At 38.2% G+C, this 14,675-nt stretch overlaps 1 protein-coding gene across 5 annotated transcripts in view; it reads right to left on the bottom strand.

Annotated features, from left to right (window-relative positions):
- EPHB1 (EPH receptor B1) overlaps positions 1-14,675 on the bottom strand; it is a 763,406-nt gene that overhangs the window by 489,429 nt on the left and 259,302 nt on the right. The window lies entirely within an intron of this gene.

A 14,675-nucleotide genomic window follows, 5' to 3' on the forward strand; every position in this document is an offset into this window, starting at 1 on the left:
CTCTGATTCTTACCATCTATGTGACTATGGGTTAAGTCAATTAACTTTTCTAGATTTATTTCTAACCAATAAAATAAGGGTGGGGTGGGAGATGGGGAAGGGTTGAACTAAATGACCCCAAATGTCCTTTCCAGTTCTAAATTATATGATGTTAAATTAGCAGTGATTTGCTAAACTAGACTCTAAAGAGCCAAGAGAATCCATATACCTCCCAAAGTGATTAATTTACTACAAGGCTATAAGGTCACCTGGGACAATTTAGATTAATCAAATTAATTACACACCACATTGACATAAAAATAGGCTACAATTTTCTTCTAATCTGACTTGTATAAAAATTAAATGTGACCTATAATCAGTATTATGAGATATGTAGATTTAAATACAAGTATATATGACAGGGTTTTTTTATGTAAGTATATACATTTTTTCTTCAAAGAAATCTAACTTCATCGTTTGTAGCCTAAGCTATTGGGCCAATACAATAGGGGAGTTTATGTGTATATACATTTGTGAATGTATACACACACATATATATTCCACATGTTGCAAGGGCGTGGCATTGGGGGGTTTTGCAAGGCAGGCAGAAGAGACATCTTCAGTCTCCTCCACTCTTTTCCAAGGAAATTTTAATTCCTCTAGGAGGTAAAGGAGTGCAAAGGCTTGGATACTCTTCCCTACTCAGAAAAGGAGAGGGAACCAGGCTTGAATTAGATCTAGCTCCTTTAAATATTATTAATGTTGGGGGTATGATTTTCGGGTTCAGTCTAACTTCTGATCATTGTTCATTAATGAGGTGAAGCAGCACCCCAGCTAAGCTTTGTATCCAAAGCTTGACTCCTTTCCCACTGAATACCAGTTCCACAATGAACATACATAGAAAACAACAAAGAAACCCATTTATCCAATTCAATAGCCAAATAGAAATCAGAGAAAGTATACATATGAAAATACATACAAGATAATACACAATGAAGGCACTCTCCCATTTGGAATGAAGTAACTCAGCTCAACCAAAACAGAAAGTCCTAGATTTCACCAAAGAGGAAGGTCCCTGAAGTATATAACAAGGGACAGGGACATGACAGAGACTGCCAGCTCATTTCATGTCAGTTTTCCCCCTGAGTCTTTTTCTTCAGCAACCTGAAGTGGGGTTGGCATCTTCCATCTTCTTTCTCAAAATTGGAAGTCAGAAGCTCCCTGACATACTACAGGGCCTGAAGCTACTCAAAACTCAAAGGAGACTTGGAAAAGACTGAACATTTCTCCTTTCTCCTGCTTTTGCCAACTCTGCCCCACTCTTCACACAAGCATGGGACATCAACTCCTACCAATATGGAAAGAGACCCTTACAACAGCCTTTGAGATTGTGAATATATATATGTATCCGTGTGCCTGCACACATGTGAGTGTATGCATACATATATAAATTTGTATACATTTGTGAAGATATATACATATAGTCTCTCTATATGTATTTACATATATAGATATTGTACCAATGAGATGTATTGCTTTTCAAAGCTCTAAATTTTATTTAGTTGCATGAAAGATTGCTTTTAAAATCCCACCTCTTCAATAAAGACCTTCTTGAATTATTAAAAGTAAAACAATGAGTACCCTTATGTCCAAACATGAAAAAAAAAATCACTCCCTCCCTATTTGTTCACTACCCCCATGATGCCCATTCAGTTTCTGTTTATATGAGCCAATTAGTTAATTATTTCCTTCCAAATTTCTGTTTGAGAACTAAAACCATTATCTATAGTATCCTACGACTACAGATTCTATTTCAATTCTTATTTCCATCTCCCTAAGCCCAATGAGATGGCTTGTTCAAAATCACAGAGCTAACAAGAGGCAAAAGTATATAAATAATTGCTGTTATTATGTGGCATTATAGATACAAAAATAAAAATGAAAGTCCTTGCCATTTAGATGCTTACATTCTACTGAGTGGCTTGAATTCTACTAATTCTATAGATTCCTTCTTTTCTTTTCTTTTTGGTAGTATGGGGTGGGGGCAATTGCTTTAAAAAAAATACAGAAATTTCACAGTCATTACCCATAGGGCCACCATTCTACAAAAGTCTTAGAGAAAAAATAAACAGAGGGAAAAGATGGACTCTGTGTTTAAACAGAGGGCAGAGTTCCTCATGTGAATCTAGCTAGTAAGGTCTGTCTGGCAAATGTTGTTGTCTTTTACTTTCAAAGAGGACCAAGGAAATCATGGAATGATGTCTTGACTTGCCCAAGAATTGGAATTAAGTGAAGCAGAGTTGCACAGTCATCAGCCTCATTCTCTTCTCCAGAGTCACTAAGTCCAGTGGCAAGACCAAGGTCAAGATGCTAGCTATGGCCAGGACAAAACCAATGACCTTGACTTTTCTAAATTAGGTCTTTCCCAGATCTCAGTTTATCTGAGGTAACACCCATTCAGTGACTATGGGCTAGGTAAGAATGGAGACAAAATATGCCCTAATTTGTACAAAAATATAAATCTGGATAGGGAAAACTCTCAATGTTTTAGGCCAGAACAGAAAACAATTGCTATTTATACATTCATTCTAAACCTTTGAAACCTAAACAATGGAGCCTGGGGCTGGGGGCTTTTAGTGGGTATCCAGTGAAAGCCAATGATTTGGTTTAAAGGTAAAGATAATAGATATAGAATTTGAAGGGACCTCAAAGGCCACCAAGTCTAGCATATGCATAATAACAATAGCTAATTTTTATTCACACACATACGTGTATATGTATATATGGTTTACAAAGCATTGTATATATGCTATCTCATTTGATCCTCCAAATAAATCTGTGATGTTGCTGCTATTATTATCTCCATCTTACAAATGAGGAAACTGAGGCTGGGGAGTACTTAAGCCACTTGCCCAGGGTCACATAACTAGTAAGTGTATGAGACAGCATTTAAACTCAGGTCTTTCTGACTGCAGCACTCTTATGCATAACGCCACTTAGCTACTAGATAAGGAAACTGAGGCAGTTATTTGCCCAGTATTATGCATACAGTTAAAAAAGATGAGAGGCAAAATTTGAAGTCTGGTCATCTGCCTCTAGAAGCAGTGTTTGTTTTGTTTTGTTTTTCTTAATGTACCACAGTGCCTTCCTACCAGCAGGTCAGTCTCATGGACATATCTGAAAAAGCTAGGCACAAAGGAAAAATTGTATTGGGCCTGCACAGGGAGAAAAAAAGGTCCTGTTTCTCCCCCTTCCCTTTGGTGGTTATCCCATCCTCTCCCGTCCTCTCCTTTGCTCTCTACAAAGCTGGGACAAGGTACCATGTAGCACCAGCTCCTGCCTGGAGCGGGGTCCTGTGGCCATTATGACAGCTGCTGCCACTGTTGACACTGTAACAGTGACAAATTCATCCTTCTGACAAGATCCCTTTAAATAATTCACAGGGAACTGGAGATTAGGACACTGTTTTCCTCTGTCTCTGTTGAGATTTAAAACGCTTCCAGCTGGGGTATTTAAAGAGACTATAATGGGCTGTCCCTCCTCCTGTCTCCCCTCCCTATTTCCTCCCCCTTTCCATTCCTGAACCTCATTCCCCAAGCCAACCCAACAAAACAAGGCCCAGAAAACAAAAAAAGAAGGAAAAGGAGCTTGGCTGGTCACTATGGCAACAGTAGCCAGGCTATTCAGCTGTCATTATCCCATTGCCTCACACATGTGATTATCTTAAGCTGTCAGTTGAATGTGGTCCATCCCGGCTGCCCAGCACCGATCATGTAAGAACAAGGCGAAGGAGGGACTCAGAGAGGCCCCTGTGCATGGCTTCTCCTTACAATGCCCAGCACTGTCCCAGGCTTATTTATTTAAGGAACCGTGCATCACCTCTGAGAGAGATTAATGGGGATTTTCCCCCTGAGGGTCTGGGGTATTTCTGCTCTGGAATTCTCATGGTTAGATCATGAGCCCAACCAGTCCTGGTGAGTAGATGTGCGAAAAGATCGTAAAAGGTGTGAGAACACACTGGTTTCCATCTAATACCATAAATACTAGGACTACTACCTTTAATTTGGGAACATAGGATTATAGGATTTAGAGTAGGAAGGGACCTTAAATGCTTGGTCCTACTTCCTCTTGGCACTACCTAATGCTATAAATATTGCAAGAACCTAATACTATAGATAAAACTTAATTCTGTAAATCTTGGCAAATGTCCTTAATACTACCAGTAACCATTATTTTGAGAATAATAATATCAGCACTTTAAGATGTGCAATGTGCTTTTCCTTCGTTATTTCATATGAACTTCATACCAATGATATCGTTTATGTATTGTTAATTCAAGTTTTACAGGAGAATAAATTGAGGCAGAGAGAGGCTAAGTAAGAAGAAAATCTGCATAGACTGCATAGAGAGCTAGGAATCAGGAAAACCTCAGATGAAATTCTGCCTTAGGAGATTAATAAATATATAATATTCAACAAGCCACTTAATCTCTCTCCGTTTCCCTTTCTCTAAAATGGAGACAATAATAGCACCCACCTCATATAGATGTTGTAAGGATGAAGTGAAACAATTCATGTACAATGAAGATCTTAAAGCATTTTTAAAATGTCAGCTATTATTATTACCCAATGTATATATTATCATTATGATTAAACAATCAAATACTTTTAGTAGAGGCAATATGAGATAGGGCCAAATTTCCCAACCATTTTTGGTTCTCATATCTCTAGACTTTCTGTAAAACTTCCTGAACACCCAATTCAAATTATGAAAGGAAACAAATTATAGAACTCATTATGCATATGCACATAAGAAATTGAATAAAGGGATTCAATGAAGGAAGGAAAGAAGGAAGGGAGGAAGGAAGGAAGGAAGGAAGGAAGGAAGGAAGGAAGGAAGGAAGGAAGGAAGGAAGGAAGGAAGGAAGGAAGGAAGGAAGGAAGGAAGGAAGGAAGGAAGAGAGCAAAAACATTTCTGAAGTACTTACTATGTGACAAGCACTATGCTAAGTTCTGGAGATACAAATAGAAGCAAACAAGACAGAACCTGCCTTCAAAGAGCTTATGTTCTAATGGGAAAACAGCATCCATAGAGGAGTGGTATCCAAGGAAGAGTGTTTTAGACAGGAAAGTCAAAGAGAATATTTATTAGAGTAGGGGTTCTTAATCTGGGATACATTTCAAGAGGTCCATGAATTTGGATTAAAAAATTACATCCTTACATCTTTATTTTTCACTAAGCTTTAACTAAAATTCGGTACTTCCTTCAATTATGAATAAATAGGATACTTTAAAGAATTGTTCTGGGAAGAGATCCATAGGTTTTGCCAGATTCCTAAAGGGGTCCATGAGACAACAAACAAAAATAAAAATAAAAGTTCAAAATCCCTGGATTAGAGTAATAAGGAAATAGAAACCAAGAAATTAACTGACAGAATATTCTACACTAATCAACTATAAAAGAGAAGCTACATGGAAGGTAGTTCCTATTGGGAAAATAGAAGAATCACACATCAAGAAAGACTTGGCTTCAATACTATTATGTTCACAAATTTCTGGCCCCCTCCCCACTGAGAGAAAAACAGAACTCTTCTCACAGCTCGATGAGGATGGTTTCCCCATGCTGAGATTCAGGTTAACAGGTGAAACTGCTTCTCAGGACTGGGCTCAGGAATCTAGCTTTGGGGAAACATTTAGTGGAAGTTCATTCTTTTTGATGTGAGCTCTTTCCTACAGCCTCCCGGGCTTTGTTATATATCTTTATAATATATCTTGATGGAGAGTTACAATTTGATTGGTTGAAGAAGTAATCAATGTTTATAATCCCTGAGGATGCACAGAAAGGCATTTAAGAAGTTTTGTCTTTTTTATCATGAAATAAAATAAAAACCATCCAACCTCATACTTAAAAGCTTCTTATAAAGCCCTTTATCATTTTCTGTGGGCATTAAAAATATGAAGACTTTTTAATTTTTGAAATTTATCATCTTTCTCATTCCCTGGATTCTAATCCTTTTCCTTGACACCTTCTGCTCTTTAGATAAACAGGTACTCCCACCTGCCAAACCCTTGTCAAGGTAGATGTTTTATACCACTTGCCAATGGGCAAGAAAGGGTCTTGTGATCAGGAAGCAAGGCAGAATCTGCTGACCATGAAGTTTGTTTGAGCTAGGTTCCCTGGTGGATGACATGGCTTCCTATTTTAATTATTAAACTGGTGAAGAATTCCATGGTTGCCTTATTTTATAAACTCACTAGTATTCTGCAATACAACTTTACTAGAAACCAGTCTTCTCAGAAAAGATGCACATATAATGCTGTGTATAGTATAATTCTATAGTAATTGGCAAATACTATTGAATATAGGTCTTTGGACCTAAGGAAAGCACAACAAAATAAGTATCAGAGGAGAGACTTTGTACACAAAATTCCAGGAGGGCAAGAAACTCACTGATTTCCCTGGACAGAGCTTTTGAAATAAATCATGAGGCTGATGCTGGTGAGGCTGCCATTAGGGTAGGAAACAGGAACACACATAGGCTGGGGAGGAGCTCATCCTAGGAGCAACTGCCAGAGGATGTCAGTTTCACCATCTGGTAATTTCCTGTTTTAACTAATTATTTTTTGACCAACATTTCATTTGTTTCTGTTTGATGAAGTAAAAGTTCTATAATCATCCTTTAAATTTTGGCACTCTGGGGCAAAGTCCCAGTTGTCTAATACTAGTTACAATTTTGCTCCTAAGCTGCTCTGAGTCCAAAAAATAAGCAACTTTAAAATGACATTTCAAGTTTTTGTTGTTGGTTTTGAAATCATCTAGTGAATGAGGGGAAGAATAACATAAAAGACTCGAGTCAGGAAGACCTGAATCTGACACTAGCTGTGTAACTTTGCAAAAGTTACAAACTCTGAGGTTCAGACAACTCTCTAAGACATCTCTACTAAATTATAGTTGGGTTACATCTGTTTGTGCTCAACCAACAAAATTACAGATCCCTGATATACTGACAGCCCAATGAATGTATGACAAAATCTCATAGATGGTTTAGGAATAGGAATTGTAGAATTTTAGTGTTTCAAGGGACCTTATGGCTATCTGATCTAACCTATACCCAAAAAGGATTTCTCACTTATAATGTACATGAAAAGGTTCTGATTAAATTCCTCTGATGAGGTCCATTTCATTTTTGGACAGTTCTGATTATTAATTTTTTTCTGCCTTGAAGCTAAATTTACCTCTTTGAAACTTTTACATATTGATCCTTTTTCTCTCCTCTGGAGACAAATAATTGTCTAATTCCTCTCCCAAATGAGTCTTTCAATACTTGAAGGCAACTCTCAATACATCAAATTTCACCTCACCTCCGCTCCTCAAACTGAGTTTTCTCTTTTGTTATATAGCCTTTAAAGTTTGCGAAACACTACTTCTATTGTCTCATTTAATTCTCATAATAGACCTCAAGGCAGGTGCTATTATCATCCCCATTTTATAGATAAGGAAATTGAGGATGAGAGGGAGGCTTCAACCAATCTTTTTATGACATAGACTCTTTCAGAGAGGACCTCCAAAGTTCTTCAATCCCATCAAAGAATATTCTCTATAATATCAAGTCATCATCGCACACTTGCTTAAAGACCCCCAATGTCTGAGACCAACAGTCTCCTATGCCAATCAATTCCACACTTGAACAGGTTTAATTTTTTTCTTTATAACAAACCAAAGTCTGACTCTCCAAAACTTCTGCCCATTGGTCCTGTCCATCTGATTTTCAGGAAGTTATGACCGTTTGAAGATCCACGTGGCACAATGGATAAAGTGCCAGGCCTAGAGTCAGGAAGACACATCTTCCTGAGTTCAAATCTGGCCTCAGACACTCACTAGCTGTGTGACCCTAGACAAGTCACTTATTTGTTTGCCTTAGTTTCCTCATCTGTAAAATGAGCTGGAAAAGGAAATGGCAAATCACTCTAGTATCTTTGCAAAGAATACCCCATATCAGGTCAGAGTCAGACATGACAGAGATGACTGAATGACAACAAAGCATTTATATACCATTCCAATGTTTTTTGCATAGGTAATCTCAACAACCCTCTGAGTTAAGTATTATTATTATCCCCATCTCATAGATGAAGAAACTGGGAGTATAAGTTAAATAACTTGCCCAAGGTCATACATCTAGTAAGCAGCTAAGGCAGGATTTGAATTCATGTCTCCTTGACTCTAGAAAGAAAAAAGAACAAATACTGTTCTTTTTCATTGTTCCATCAAGCTGTCTGGCTAAATGACTTAACAGCAAATCACTTAACCTCTAAGTGTACCAGGAAACTATATGCCTAGAAAATGCAGAGAAGTTGCTGTTCTGCTCATGCAGAACATATCCTGGGAGTTTCCTCAGTGAGTTCCCTACACCAAGGAAATCCCAGGTGCAAGTCCCATCCACAAAATGCACTGGCCTTTATTTTTTTTTTATTTATTAGGAGGGTAGAATACCATACTACAGTCAATTTGTATCAAGCTTAACTGCTGCCTGGCCATGCTTCCCACATCTGTTATTTGTGCAATTGATATTTTGAACCAAGCTTAGGACCTGATAATAATCCTTATTATATTTCCACTTTCTCCACTAAAGTCATATTCTGATACTGCCTCCTAGCATGGAAATAAAACTGGATTCTTAAAGATGTTTTCAACCAGCCAGTTCCACCAAGCTGGAGTGGTTTGGGAAATGAATATTTTTGTTGTGGTTCAGTGAGAACTTGCCATCAGAAAGACACAAGTCCAAGCCCTCCCTCAGAAACTCATTAGCAAGTTACTTAATCCCTCTCATCCTCAATTTCCTTATCTATAAAATGGGGATGATAATAGCACCTGCCTTGAGGTCTATTATGAGAATTAAATGAGAGAACAGAAGTAGTGTTTCGAAAACTTTAAAGGCTATGTAAGCACTGGCTGCTGTCATCATCATTGCCATCATCATCTTCATCATCATCATTATCATCATCATCAGACCAGTGGAGCCAAGTTTAGAAAGGCTCATCACCAGAGGGCTGGTTACTAAGTGATGATTCTTTTTCCAGGCAAAGCAAATCAGGACACCACATACAAAGGCATTTAAGGGCTGCCATCTGTGTCAGCAGAGAGGAAGTGTCCAGGATTGTGAAATCATTGTTCCTGGTAGTACTGAAGTCAGTAAATTTCATCTTATTAAATTTGACCCATTGTTCTAGCCTCCTGAGATATTTTTAGATTCCAGTTGTATCACTCAATGTCTCCACTATTTCTCCTGGCTTTGTGACTCAGCTAGGTATACCATCATTCTTATCCTTATGGAGACTGTCTTGAAATAACACAGAACATCCTCTAAGTGCCCAAATTTTAATTGATGGTGTGGGTACTCCTTGTAACAGACAATGTGTCTCATCCATGTCATGAAGTTTTGAGGTCCAGTCAGCTAGTGAGAAGAGATGGGAGTGGCAGTATAGGGGGTAGAGACCCAACCTGGGAATCAAGAAGACCTAGGTTCAAGTCTTGCCTCTGATACATGGTATCTATGTGATCCTCAGTAAGTTATTCAACCTCTAATTGTACCAGTCAACTATCCAGTTGAAAGACTAAAGTTTCATGGTAGATGCCAATTTGCATCTTTTTCTTACCAGGAATTCCCTGTATCAATGAAATCATGTCTGCTGTATGTACAAAAATATTTATAGCAGCTCTTTTTGTGGTGGCAAAGAATTGGAAATCAGAGGGATACCCATTAATTGGGGAATGGCTGAACAAGTTGTGGTATATGAATGTAATGGAATGCTATCGTGCTATAGGAAACGAGGAGCAGACAGACTTCATAATAACATGGAGAGACTTTAAATCGATTTTAAGTGAAGGGAGCAGAGCCAGGAGAACATCGCACACAATTACAGACACATCGTATCTGTGACGGCTAACTTGGATAGACTGGGCTCCTCTCAGCAATGCAAAGTTAGAAGAGAACTCCAAAAGACTCATGATGGAAAGGGATATCCACATCCAGATAAAGAACTAGAGTCTGAATGCAGATTGAAGCAAACTACTTACTGTTTCTCTTTTGTGTTTTGTTTTGTTTTGTTCCTTCTTTCTCATTATTCACCCCATTGGTTATAATTCTTCTTTACAACTTGACTAATATTTAATATGAAGGCATTTGTGGAACCTGTATTGAATTGCACCCTACCATGATGGGGAAGGCAGGAGGAGTGGGAGGAGGAGAAAATTTGGAACTCAAGGGATTGTGGAACTGAATGTTGTAAACTAAAAGTAAATAAATAAATGTTTTAAAAAAAGAAATCACAAGTCTGATTGGAGGGGGTGGAGAGAAGACATAACAATTATAGAAGCAAAGAATTTTAGAGCTGGATTAGATTTTATCTCATCCAACCTCCTTCTCAACACAAGAGCATCCCTAAAAAAGTGATGATACTATTATTGTTTGACTATCCCCCCAGTAAAAGTGATAGCACTACTTCCTTAGGCAATGTTCTATTGCTGGACAGCTCCAATTGTTAGTAAATTTGATCTGCCATTGAGATGAAATATGCCTCAGTAACTTTCCCATTAATCCTAGTTCTTGACTCTGGAACAACACAGAATAAGTCTAATCTCTTTTTTACATCACAGTCAATCAGATATTTGAAGAGAGCTGTCATTTAGGTATCTCCTCTTTAAACATCCCCAATTCCTTTAACTTCTTGTGAAGAGTCATTTTCAGATGCCTCATCATTGGCTATCCCCAGTGCCTGGAGAAAACTCCCTACTCACCTCTACCTCTTAGAATCTCTTACTTCCTTAAAAATTCAGTGCAAGTTTCAACTTCTCCATGAAGACTATCCTAATCTCCTAGATACCACTGCCCTCTCCAAACAACCTTGTATTTATTTTTGTATCTATTAATAACAGCTAGTATTTACATAATGCTTTAAGATCTGAAAAGTGCTTCACAAAAATTTCATTTTGTCCTCATGACAACCTTGAGCACCCTGGGAGGTGGGATAACAACCCCATTTTGTATAAGAGGGCTCTGTGGCAGACAGAGGTTAACACAACAGACTCACCTAGCTAGAAAGGGTCTAAAACCAGATTTGAACTCAGGTCTTTCTGACTGCAGGCCCCGTGCTTTATCCACTATACCTACCTGTTCCTTATAGTCTTTATATATCTATATATGTCTATATTGTCTCCCTTATAGAATGCAAGCTTGTAGAAAGCAAAGACTATTTCATTTTTATCTTCGTATGCCTAGCACTTTGCATAGTACCTAACATATATTAGGCACTTAATACTTCATTAATTGATTGATCTTGATCTCTTTTTTCTGAACACTAGCTTGTCAATATACCTTTTTAAATGATGGCACCCCTGATATTCTAAATATCACTGAACAAAACTGAGGGCACTAGTACCTCCCTTCTCTGTGATATAGACACTATACTTGTAGTAATGCATCCTAAAAAGTTGACAGAATTATAATTTTTAGTCACTTAATCATACTATTATATCATATCAAGCTTTTGATCAACTAAGACCCCCAAATTGTTCACATGTGAACTGCTGTTCCTAAGTGAGCTCTCCTCTATCCTGTACTTGTCTAATGAACTCATATAGAGGAACTTACATTTATTCCTGTTGAATTTCATCTTGTTGGTTGCAGCCCATCTTTCCAGCCTATTCAGATCACTTTGAATCTTGATTCTGGCATCCCAATGTATTAGCTAGCCTGCCAAGTTCCATCACTGGCAAATTTCATAAGCTTATTTTCTGTTTATCCAAATCATTGATAAAAATTTTGAGCAAGACAAGGTCAAAGACAAAGTTCAGAAACACTTCATTAGAGATATTCTTTCTAGATGAAAATACATCAGAAATGAATCTTCAGATATATTCACTCAACTAGTTGGTCACAAACATATCTAATTGTATTACCATAATGCCATTACACTATCTTATCTACAACAAAATCACAAGAGAATCTCCGGAATGCTTCACTAAAATTGGGATTCATTAAATTTATAGCACAACCCTCATCTCCCATTCTAGTAACCTTATTTAATAATAAAAGGACCAGGAGCTTCTATTAATGCAAAAATTTGCTTAGTCCTTTGAGTTCTTAGTGTCCTTCAAGAGCTAATTCTGGAATGGACTATTCTTAATGAACCCATGTCTGCTGGTGGAGGGAAATAAATTAAATATCACACATTTGCTAAGTACTTATTATGTGCAGGCACTGTTGGGTTCTGATATAAAATGACCAAAAAAAAAAAATCTCCTGCCCTCAAAGAGCTTAAATACTATTGGAACATAAAACACAGCTAAGCAAATATTAAAGATAAAGTACATATTAAATAAAGCCAGCTGAAGCTGGGACCATAAAATACCTTCTGTACAGGGAATTTTTTTTTCTTTGCATTTATCCTGGAAATCTCTTCTGCTTGCCTTGTCTTTGACCTCCATTCCTGGGTATGTTCTGGCTGCTGACTATTGGCCCTTTGACCTCTCACGGATGCTTCTTCAACTCTCAAGTGCTCTTTGAGAGTTAAGATTAATTAATTTTTTGTATTTGTATCCCTACTGCCTAGTATATAGTAGGTGCCTAATAAGCACTTATTGATCAATTTGTTGCTGACTGGTCACATGGATTTCCTCCCCAGCCCTCTGCTCTACCTTCTAGTATGTGGGTCCTCTTGGTTTCTATTTGATTGCCTGCCTTCTAACCCCTTTACTATCCTGATACCCATACATTCCTATGTTACTGACTTCCTCTTTCCTTGATTATCATTCGTCCTTTTGACTTAATTCCACCTTGGTTTGGCAACCATATTCTTTTTTTTAGGTACTTGTGAACACCTGCTCCAGAATCTTGTTGAGAATTTATATGAGTCTCTGTGTTTTTCATTTCCCAAATCCATCTTTTGTCCTTTTTGGGACAACAATACTATTTGTCCCCAAGATTTCTGATACCTTTCCCATTCTCCAGATTTCCTTCTATACTACCCACTATAAGCTCTGAAATGACATAAACAATATCATTCATGAGACCCTAGATTTAGAGCTGGAAATGACCTTAGACCTTTTCTGGGTGAAGCCCTGTTTCTTTTTTTTGGAGGGGCAGTTGGGGTGAAGTGACTTGCCCAAGGTCACACGGCTAGTGAGTGTAAAGTGTCTGAGGCCGGATTTGAACTCAGGTCCTTCTGACTCCAGGGCTGGAGCTCTATTCACTATGCCACCTAGCTGTTCCAGACCCTCCTCCTTTACTCATTCAGCACATCTTGACTTGGAATCCCAGTCTCATCATTGCCCATCCTGACTTTTTCCATGTAATCTCATTTTCTAAATGCTTCTTTCATATCCTCTGTTATCTTCTTCAACTTTGTTTATCCTTCTTCTCAATCCTGCCTCCCCACTCCCTGCTCCCAGGACACTCTTAAGTCAGGGACTATTGTCCATTGACAAAGATCTAGAGAGTGAGAATGGCATTCACAGGCTATTTCCATTTCAGTTCATTTCTCTTTAGGTGCCTGTGTCAGGAATCACATTTCCACAGACTCAAAGGCAACTTGAATCTTTACATCCAAGTGCATCCTTGGTCTCACTGTCTGGGGGACCATTTGGCCATTAGCTTAGGAGAGAAATCAGAAAGTTCAATTTCAGGCTCAGACACTAGTTTAAGGGAGTTTTAAAAGACTCAAACAGCTTACTACATATTTTGTGGAATCTCCACCTTTCCTGATGGGAATTCTTAAAAACAGAAGAGACACCTGTTTCCCAGGAGCAAGGAAGGGATCTAAACTTGCCTCCAGGAGAGAAAGGATAGATTAGATGACCTCCAGAGGTCCTTTCCAGATTCTATGAAAGGAAATATGTCCTGCCCTACTGATGTATGAGTCTATGAGCCTTTTCCAAGAGCAAAGAAATAAATTTGTCAGGCAGTAAAGTTCTGGCAAACTACTCTCATTCCCCAAAGTTCTTTCATGCAGCAAACTATGAAGGCATAATCTCTCTCTCTCTCTCTCTCTCTCTCTCTCTCTCTCTCTCTCTCTCTCTCTCTCTCTCTCTCTCTCTCTCGCTCTCTCTCGCTCTCTCTCGCTCTCTCTCAATGCATATTTCTTCTTCCCAATATATCATCCTAGCCTACAAATTAATTAATCCATTCTATGTCTTTGTCTTTGGTCTTCCTTAACATTCTATTTTACCTCCCAGTTAAATGGTTGAAACTAAAGTCTCATTTTAAATCTCAACCAAGACAATGACCATACGCATTGGAATAATGCTGATTTTTAAGAATCCAGGGCAAATCTGGTCCTCATACCTGTACCCCTGCTTCCCATAGTTATCCATCTACCAGTCTATTGACTGACATAAGTGTCACATCTGGTCTCTGTGTCTGTATCTTAAACCTCTACCTCTCCATCTTTCCATCACTGAAGATTGGACCTGTCTCTCTGTCTGATCTCTCTTGCTGATCTCTCCCTGCCTTTTATCTATCACATTCTCTGTCAGGGGAATGCCAGGAAGGTTATTTTATACTCCCATTCCTCAAAGACTTGTATTGTATTAAAAAAAAATGTTTTAAGTGCCTCCGGGTGTTTTGTTCCTCATTACTTCATAAAAGTGACATTAATAGCCATGGCAGAGCAGTGCTGAGTGCAATTATGGATGATGTTTCA

This window comes from Petaurus breviceps, unplaced genomic scaffold (assembly GCF_028583685.1).
Source record: "Petaurus breviceps papuanus isolate PSGF00001 unplaced genomic scaffold, PetGlider_PUasm1.0 90424, whole genome shotgun sequence".
Taxonomy (NCBI): domain Eukaryota; kingdom Metazoa; phylum Chordata; class Mammalia; order Diprotodontia; family Petauridae; genus Petaurus; species Petaurus breviceps.